At 34.6% G+C, this 10,082-nt stretch overlaps 1 pseudogene; it reads right to left on the reverse strand.

Annotated features, from left to right (window-relative positions):
- Nucleotides 1-206: 206 nt before the first annotated feature.
- Nucleotides 207-325, reverse strand: LOC118607576 (annotated as a pseudogene).
- Between the last annotated feature and the right edge of the window lie 9,757 nt (nucleotides 326-10,082).

Here is a 10,082-nt window from a genome sequence, read left to right on the forward strand (position 1 = left end):
CTCAAACAATTTAATGTAATTCTATTTTATGGAGGTAAATCTAACATTACAGAATTGTTTTCTTTACCCCTTTATTCATTTAACATTTTTGAGTGTCTACTAAGGACTGGAACTTTTTTTTTTTTTTTTAGCGAGGCAACCTTTGGTTGACCTCACAGGTTGCAAGGATCTTATCAGCTTTCAATTCCTTATTTTTTAATTTTTTATGCCTTCAGCATCCAGTATTCCTAGGTGGTTTCCCATCCAAGTACTAACTGGGCCCAACCCAGCTTAGCTTCCAAGATCAGATGGGATCGGGCTTATTCAAGGTAGCATGAACGTAGACAAGCTGGCACTATTTAAGATACTGAAAATGCAAAGAACAATAAGACATATTCTCCTCAAGGAATTTGCAGTCTAGTGGGGAAAGATGCGAAAAAGAACGTCAAACAATGTGGTAGGTGCTAGTGGAAACAAAATGTGGGGCTTGGTGAAGGTGACAGGGTGTTATGAGCACAGGAACTGCAGCAAAGTTCATTGTCTACTTACAGTTGGCGAGAAAATGCGCACGGGAGGGAACATGTGAACTGGGCCCTGATGCATGAGGAGGGTTTTTCAGGCGAGCAAGAATAGGAAAGGCATTCCAAGCAGAGGGATTAGCATCTACAAAAGAAGAGTGCAAAGAAAACGAAAGTATGTTCCGGAATCGATCCACATTTCATTGGAGAGAGATCATAGGACATGCATATGAGGTGGTGATATAGGAATGAGAGACTAACTCTCAGAAGGTGAACCAGAAGGACCCCAGAGGGAGCCAGAATTTGAAATGTCTTTTTGTCCCGCACCCACACAAATGATTTGTTTTTTTTTGTTTTTTTGTTGTTGTTGTTTTTTTTTTACTTAGGCTACTATTCTCATCAAAAATTTGCCATTATAAAATAGCCTTCCTTCTCCTTTTTTTATGGATTTAATTCTTAAGCATAAATATTAATTCCAAATAAATCAACTCTTAATCTTGGCAAATTATACTATCTCAGTAATAAGATCCCAGCTATTAGTCTCAGTCTCTTAGCTTAGTACCGAATTGTTTAAATTCCTATGCCATTTTCCAGGAGTTTGACATCCTTGCTGTACTTACAGCCACTATTATGGACTTGCTAGTACTCCCTCGAAGCCAGGGATTCAGTCACATTCTGTACAATCATTTTTATCAAAGGTACATTACACTGGATAAATCTAAAAGTAGAAAAACATCAGCTCTGAAATATATAAGACAGAAATAGAATTTTAAACTCCTAGGTACACCACAATTCCCTAAACTGATTCTGAACTTTCAACTTCAAAACAATAATTCTTAACCTGTTCTACTACCTCTACGAGCTACTCTGTGTGTTCTCTTTGGAGCAATAAAAGCTATATTTCTTGAATTGGTCAAAACATTTTTTTCTGGGTCTCTTCTTTTATGAATGAAAGCATGTATAAAGATTAAAAATTATAAGCAAGAGTTTGTCATAACAGTACCCTTATTCAGACTCTTACACGAATTCCTTTAAAAGAAAGAAAAATAGAACTGCCTGGATTCATTAAAACTTTTCAATACACTGCAAAAGAATTATTCAAGAGCTTCCCTCTAACAGCTGCAAGTCTTTAAAATTAATACACACATATTTGCACCATTGCGCACACTTGCTCACGTGTACACGCATACACACACACACACACACACACACACACGCACACACACATATTTATTTCTTATTAACACTTCTTCCAGAAATGTATTTAATGAGATTAAGAGTTTGGGGAATTTAAATCAATAAGAAGCAGAGAATTTGGGGAGAGATAATATGAGCATAAATATCTTCCTACCACCCTTATGGACGTCTGTGGAAATAAAAGAAATAGAATAGAGGAAAACTTCAACCTATTTGGGAACTAGAAAGGATGCCAGCAAACATTTGAAACTTTAATGAATTTCTTGAACATGGAGTGCAGACAGGAATGATTTAACAGAGGCACAAAAACCTATAAAAATTCAATTTGTCTAGGAAATAAGGAGTTTTAAAATATCCCACATTTGATTTATACAGGATTGGGGTGCAAGTGGAGAAAGGAGGTCATGGTAGACCAGATGGCCACATTGAGCTGGATGTCCATGTTAATAGGATTTTTATTCTAGAGCAGGCAACCAGAGGAACAAATATCTGCAAATGAATTCTTCCTGAAAGAACAGATTGCTGTCCCAAGGAGAAAACCTAATTGACCAAACTTCTGCACAGAATGTGAGCTGATACAAAAAGCTGACAATCATCATGGCTGGCAGTGACATGACCAGCATATTTGATTTCCAGAGCAGATCATTTTTTAACTCTCTTTCTTCTACCTAACAAAGATAACAATCATGTAGTAATCACTAATAATCATTATTTTACTTATTTGTATTTAGTTTTAAAATAATCAGAATAGATTTTGTTTTTAAAATATAATTTAAATGCAATAAAATATTTTATGTGTAAACTCAATTTTGCATTAACAAATCGAAAATATTGCACCTGCAGCTAGCACTGTTTCCATTGTTTTAAATTTTAAACACGAATGTTATGATTTTCCAGTATATCTTAAAGTAAAGATGATGGACAAACTCAAGAAACATTTTATGGCAATGTTAAGTAACTATAGTAATATAATGTACTTGACATAGAACTATATTATGGAAGAACAATAATTAAAATAGAGTGACACTGTCATAAGTATAGAATATATAGAATATAAAACAAAGCCCCCAAATCCAATTAATGATAATTGCTTCTTCCCTTCACGCCATTTCTGCTTATGAAAGTCTTCGTAGGCGCATTACCCTTTTGGGTAGCAGGGACCTGTACTTTCTAAGACTCAGCCCTGGCCCCACCTACTCACTTCTCTCCCTTCCTAGCAGACAGTACATTCCAGCTCTACTGTAGCTTTCGTGTTTCCTACCAAAACTATGTAACATCCTTATATCTTGGCCCCAACCTTTACTACCAGCAAGGCCATACTAAAATTTCAAAAAGCCTATCTTTGCAAAGCAATTATGTCTGACAGCAAAGGAGGAGGCATCTAAAGAAGAGATAGAATACAATGATGCTAAATTGCCAATGACAACCATTCAGCCCCTTGATCTACTGACCTCTGTTACCAGAGGAGCCTTTGGGCTGATTTGTGTGTGCCATATGGTTCGTACTGTCTTTCTTTTGAGGCACTAGTAAACTTGTCTTCAATATACAGTAATTTCTCAAATTATAAAAATTACATCCTTGAAGAAAATTTATGATTGCCAAGAAGGTAAACATTATTGAAACTTCCAAAACAAACCACACTTATGAACATTAAAACTCTGCCCTACTTTGCAAAAATCTATTCAGGAAAATCTGAATAGATTATCTGCATTAGAATCTGCAAAGGCAGATAATCCCTGGTCTTTTCATTAGGCGCATAGTGCCTCTTTTAAAAGTTTGTTAACATGTAATCATTTTACAATTTAATTTGGGAACTTTCCTTTTTCTCAGGAAAGATCTTAGTCTCATTATAACACATGTGCCTGTGTGGAGGCTTATCCAGTTTGTCCAAAGAATGAAGATTAAACTTTATCTCAGGCACTTATCCATATGGTTTAGAGGATATGAGAAAAACTTCATCCTATGTAGAGAGCTGAAAGGAAACACATACTTGCAAAAAAGTAAGAGGGTTTTAATAAAAAATTCTTATTTCTTCTCAGCCCTCAACCAAACCCATCTTCACAACTTACCTTACCATGACATAAAATTCCAAGCATAACTAATGTACTATAAGTTTATTTTAAAATCCTTTCTGAAGTATTGTCACTTCTCCACTATACCTACAGGATAAACATGTATTTACCTTAATTAATCTTTCTCCCTTTTTAAAAATATACATTGCAAATAATAAAACTTGATTAATTCTCTAAAGACAAAACAATCAAATGTTCTGGGGAAAATCTTTATTTTCACTTCAGAATATGTTTTGGTTCTTACATTTGAATATGAATGATCTGGAAATTCACTTCAAACTCAAGTATTGTAGTTGAGAACAGAAATGCTTGGGAACTAGTCTTGGATCTACCACTGAGTAACCTCTATAAGTAATTGTCCCTCTTCAGCCTTGTTTACTCTTCAGGAAAATAAAGAATGAGCTGAGAGACTCGATCTACAGCCCCTTACAGCATAGCAAATCAAAATATCTCTGAATTTGTCTTTAAATAATAAAGCCTTGCTGTGAAGAACTTCTGTCTAAATCCCATGGCACAGCTTCCTCTTACAATCACTCCAAACTGGAAATAGCTATTCTCTCAGGCTCATAAGGAACTCAGCCAAAAGTGGACTTACACGGTCTCATAGACATTCATTGAATGCGTAGTCTTCAAATTATTTCCTGTGTGATGTAAAAACAAAAACCAGAGATAAACCAAACTAAGTAATTAAGACTCTTCTGAAAGGGATGGAATATTCCACAACTTCATCTCAGCCCTATTCCTCCAGCTACTTAAAATCTGGTTGCCACTTTCCTTCTGGCAAATTCAGTAAGAGATAGCTGAGTATGTGAAGATCTGAGGCTCTAGCTATAGACAGGATTTGAGGGACTGGCTTCTGCTTTTCTGACTGGACTCACAACAACAGAGGCCCGGGGCCAACTCTAGGAATTGCAGGCACATTTCCAGGCAATTAGGGATTGCACATAAGGACCAAAACATCTGACTTGATTGGAACTTTTTTTCTGTGCGTATGATCCCTCTTGGTTGATTAATAAGTAAATATGCCCTCATTTATCCTCTTTGAGGACGCAGCTGTGGAGAGCGAGCACATAGGCACATCCTGTCTTAGCAAAATGCTTTTCTTTCCCTTCAGCTGCTTCTCTGTCCCAGTCCTAAAATGGCACTGCCAGCAGAGAGCCTGATGCCTAAATTCCAAAATCATTAGAAAACAAGGTTGAAGGACTCCATTTTAACTCTTATTTTGCTTAATGTCACCCCAAAGTTGGAAATATTCCTAAAGCACAGTTCTCAAAAGGGCAACTTTGTTTCTAAATAACATGCCTATTTAACAAGATACAGTTTTCTTTGGCTGCTGTTTCAAAACCCCTTCCCAGGCCTCATGCCTGTGGTCACTTGTCTTTGGATGTCTTACAAATGGCCTCCTGATTGAGGTATTTGGGAGAGTATCTCTTGAGTCACTCTGTATTAAAGTTGGGTTAAATATAAAAAATTAGTTATTTCAAATTAAAATGAATGTTTTAAAAATGTATATACCCAACAAGGTGAAGTGTTTCTAATACAAGGTTAAATTTAATTACAGGAGTGATAGGAACTGTACATACCATTATTGGGAAGGTCTGTAATGTAGAATGAGTAAATTCATCCTTGGACTTGAAAGGGCTTTGTTTGTAGTTTATATTAATGGCCATTTCTTAAAAGATGGCAAAATAGAAAATTACTTGTAAGAAGAGAGAGTCTCTAGATACTGCTTATGATTAGCTGAATAGATCCTTCTGTCACCCATCAATTGCTCATTTCAAGTGGCCCAAAGTTTATTGAATTTCTGCAATTGAAGGGCTTTTTTTCTAATTTCTAAAAAATAAGAACATTGTGACTCATTTTGAGATTGCAGTATTTAGCCTGAGAAATGTTCATCCAATGCTTATTTTTTTAGAAAGTACTCAGAGAACTGAGATGTTGCCATTCCTCTTAATAATGTTCTTATATGCCAAAGCGGTGTTAGAAAATAGCTATTAAAAACAGAATTACCACTCACATACTGGGTCTGCTATAGGCTATATCGCATTATATTCCAAAAATGACTTGTTGGGCAATGTGCGATTCTCATATTCTACAAAAACAAGAGAAAGATGATTAATAAAGCAGAATATTCCTTAACCTTTTTAGAAGGAAATAGTCAGAGTGAATCATTCTTATTACTAATATTTCATACAGCTCCACAGGACTAGAAACGGTGGCTCTGTAATCCATAAGATCAGTATAAGAGAAATCTCTGTAAGATTTTCATAGCAACTATAAGTGGGAAGTATATTTAATATGGTTTTATAAATGCATAATAGAAGTGTAAAGAATCCCATTTGTCAACATTTCTTTTATCTTTTGTGGTCTTCTACTTGTCATTGCTTCTCTTTTAATGCTTCCCAGGACTTAGCCTTCACCAGTTTCCAATCAGAAACCTAAAACCAAGAGATCTAGCTATAAACAAGGAAAGACAAACACACAGGTTAAGGAGAAATGAAAAGGAAATTAGGCATCTAAACAAATGTTACATTTCATTTTGGTTTTCAAAGTGTGGTCTACGTACAGCATCACCTGGGAACTTGTGAGGAAGACACGTGCTTGGGCATTACTCTCGAGAAATGAAACAAATCTTGGAGACAGGGCTCAATGATCAGTGTTTTAACAAGTATTTCAGGTGATCATAATGTATACTAAAGTTCGAGAACCACTTACTTATAGGAAACATCTGAAGTTCTTCCAGTGACTAATGAAATGTGCTCTAGATCCTTAATGTGCTCATTAAAATGTGACTCCAGTGACCAGAGATAAAGTCAGGGAACTGGATTTGAGTAGAGTAGCAGAGACATTATTTTATCTCCAAAAATCACTCATTTGCAGCATTTCACCAATCCTGTCATTACCTGTGACACTGAATTGTAGAGCAAGCTCATTGGACAATCACAACCACCCCGACCATAGAATAGCTAACACCTGTTGAACACATACTATAACCCGGGCATAGGTAGAAGTGTTTTACATTTGTGAAGTCATTTAATCTTCACAATTACCTTGACATTTCCCATTTTACAAGTGAGGAAACTGAAACCCAGAAAGAGTAATGTGTACAGTTTCATAGCTAGAAAAATGGATGGCCATTTTCCCTAAAATATATTCTTGTCTCCAATCTATGATAAAATTATGAGAAAATGAAATATACATGTAAGTTCATAAGTCCTGGTGTTATACTTTTGTGTCAGCAACAAATTTTTCCCCTCTTTCAGTAATCAAACAAAAATTCATAATGATAACAAAACATAAGAGAAAGTTAACCTAGCTTCTCCATGAGTTACCACTAGTCTCTGTAGACACTTTAATAATTAATTATTAGAAATCTGTAATATGTATTTCTTGGAGTAAATATTATCTAAGAATCACTAACATTTTTTGCTATCGAAATGTTTTAATTATACCTGTATGCATTCATATTCTTTAGCAGTATATTTGTAATTTTGGAGTTCTGTACAGTATCATCACCTATATTTTGAGAAAAATGGTTTCAGTAATATAATTAAGATAAAAATGGATTTTTTTAAGACTGAAAAATATGTTCTGGAAGAATACAAGCGAGTACCTCTTTAAATAGTGTTATCCAATTATTTAAGATTATTGAGCAAATAAGAAAGAATGAAACAGTAACCTGACTGTAGATTTAGTTCTTGAATGATAATAACAGTGGAGTGATGGGGAAGCCAACTCCTATCAGTGCTGACTGCAATCTGATACTGCCCTCGAATTAATTACTTGTTTTAAAAACTTGCAAATATGACACTGCTTCTTGGAGTGAGAATTGGTTAGAAGTCCAAATAAAAATTTCACAACTGCAAACATAAATCCTTCAAGCTTCCAGACAGGTAGTTTTAATGGTCCTGAACCAAAAGAAAAATTTTTCTTTCCACTGAGATCATTTTTCCTATAAGCAAGTAAAGGCAAGAAGAACCCCGCTAAAATATTTGTTTGCAGTCAACCACGATGTGTATGATTATATATTTACTATTTGACTTCCTCCATGGACAGCAGCTTTCTGCAGTCAGGAATCTACTATCCTGTTTATTGTTGCTTCCCAGGTCCTAACACCTGTGTGGGCAATAAGTATTTGTAAACTATTTGTTGAATGAAAGCATGAATATTTATAATATGTAAGAATACAGGGTTATATATGTTTTCAATATATATGTAATATATACTCCTCTTTTGTAAGTTGAAGTCCAAGAGTGGGTATGAGTTGTAGCCAAACAAAGCCAGGCATCATGTTCTTCTGCCCACAAGGAAAATGCAGCATTCACACAGCTAGCATATACTACTTCTAGTGGCCAGCCAAACTCTTTCAGCCTATATGTTAGTGATTCACTAGACTCTTGCTTACCACTGTTGGAACAGAGTTCCCACAGATTCCAAGACCTCGTTATCTGAGAGTAAAGAATCAACTTAACTAGGAAATAAATAGACTTTGTTAGATTATCTTTCCCTGGCAGGATACATCCCCTCATCACCATGTCTTGCTTATCAGGAGTAGCCCCAGTGATGTCATGCAGGAGACATGTTCCTATTCTCATAAGCTTAACATCTGGAAGGAAATAACACACCTCTGGAAAAGAAAGTTATATTTGATTAATCCAGAATGATATGAGGGTCTCAAGTGAGCATGTGTATTAAATGAAACCATGAAATACCATCTGCTTGAAAAATACATCTAGACTTTAAAGAGGCACATTGTCAGTGTTCTCCAACAAAATCTTAAAAGTAAGCCCCCATTAGATGGGAGACTAAATTTTCAAATAGTGGTGAGTGATGTAGAAGCAGGAATCAATGAATAAGGCAAAAATTGACATTTTCTACAGCAAAAAGTACAAACGATGTTGCTTGGAAATTGTCCAAGGAAGTCTTCCTTGGAATATTTATAAGTTATCTAGATTCCAAAACAATAATTATTTATATAAATTGATTTTTAAGGTTTCTGAATAACCTTAAATTTATATTCAAATATGTATTTTTATTGAAAAATGAAGTAACCTAGTGGTTTAGAGTAGTTAAGTTTTTATTATCAGAAAGGCCAGAGTTCTAGTCTCAATTCCACAAATTTCAAGTTAGGTAATCTCAGAAAACTACTCAATCTGTTCAGATTTATTAATTTCCTCATTTATAAAATAGATATAATAATACATCTCTCACTTTTTTCCAGTACAAGTTATATAAGATACTGTATTTCAGATACTTATCCTATATTTGTCACATTAGATACTCTGAATAGATGGCAGTTATTATTACCGTAATAGTTCTTTTAATTAATTTGTTGATATTACAATTCTATTTGTTTTTACACTAAAAACAAAAAGAAAGTTAAGAGCCATTGATACAGAACAGTAGTCTTCAAAGTATATTCTGTGGAGCCCCTCAGTCCCCTAGACCGTTTTAGAGTATCTGAGTGGTAAAGCTATTTCTATAATACTACAATGCTATCTGTGTTTTTCTTTCATTGTGTTGACATTTATGCTGATGTTGAAAAAGATACTATAGATAAACCTTCTGATGAATTGGCATAAATCAAGACAGCAGCGTCAAACTGTACTAGTAGTCATTATATTTTTCATCTGTTTATACTCCCAGTTTCTAAAAACAGTCAATTTTATTTAAGATCCTTGATGAATAACATAAATTTTATTTACTGTTTCTATCCTCGAGTATATATCTTTTTACTATTCTGTGCAATCAAATATGAAGTACACTTAAGGCATTCCTACTGCACAAAGAAGTATGATGGCGATCTCCAGGAAAGGTACTTATCCAACTTTTTTTTGTGGAACTTGTTTTTACTTACTTGAAAGAATAACTAAATGCTACTCTGCTCCATATTTTATTTAATTTTGGACCCAAGAATAGGGATCATCCAGTTGTAACATTATCGATCTTATGATAGAGTGAAAACAGAATAATCAAATACATACTGTCTCTTAAAGCTTCTGCTCAGAAGTGTTACATAACCACTTTTACTTACATTCATTGACCAAAGGCCTTCACATACCTGAGCCTGAGTTCAACAGTGTGGATGTATTAGTACAATATGTGTCGTACTATAAAAGTGACACAAAAGAAATTTAAGAAGTCTGGACAAAAGCAACTAAAATTTTTCCCAGTAGAAAGTATTACAATTAGCTCTCATTTATTTTTCATTAAAGTAGATCTCAAGACATATGGTTGATGACAGTAATATCCTAATGAATAATAAGTTAAACAGAGACTAGATCATCGGATTTTAAAATTCTTTGTGTAGTATGAT

The sequence above is a fragment of the Rousettus aegyptiacus genome, unplaced genomic scaffold, assembly GCF_014176215.1.
Source record: "Rousettus aegyptiacus isolate mRouAeg1 unplaced genomic scaffold, mRouAeg1.p scaffold_m13_p_8, whole genome shotgun sequence".
NCBI lineage: Eukaryota > Metazoa > Chordata > Mammalia > Chiroptera > Pteropodidae > Rousettus > Rousettus aegyptiacus.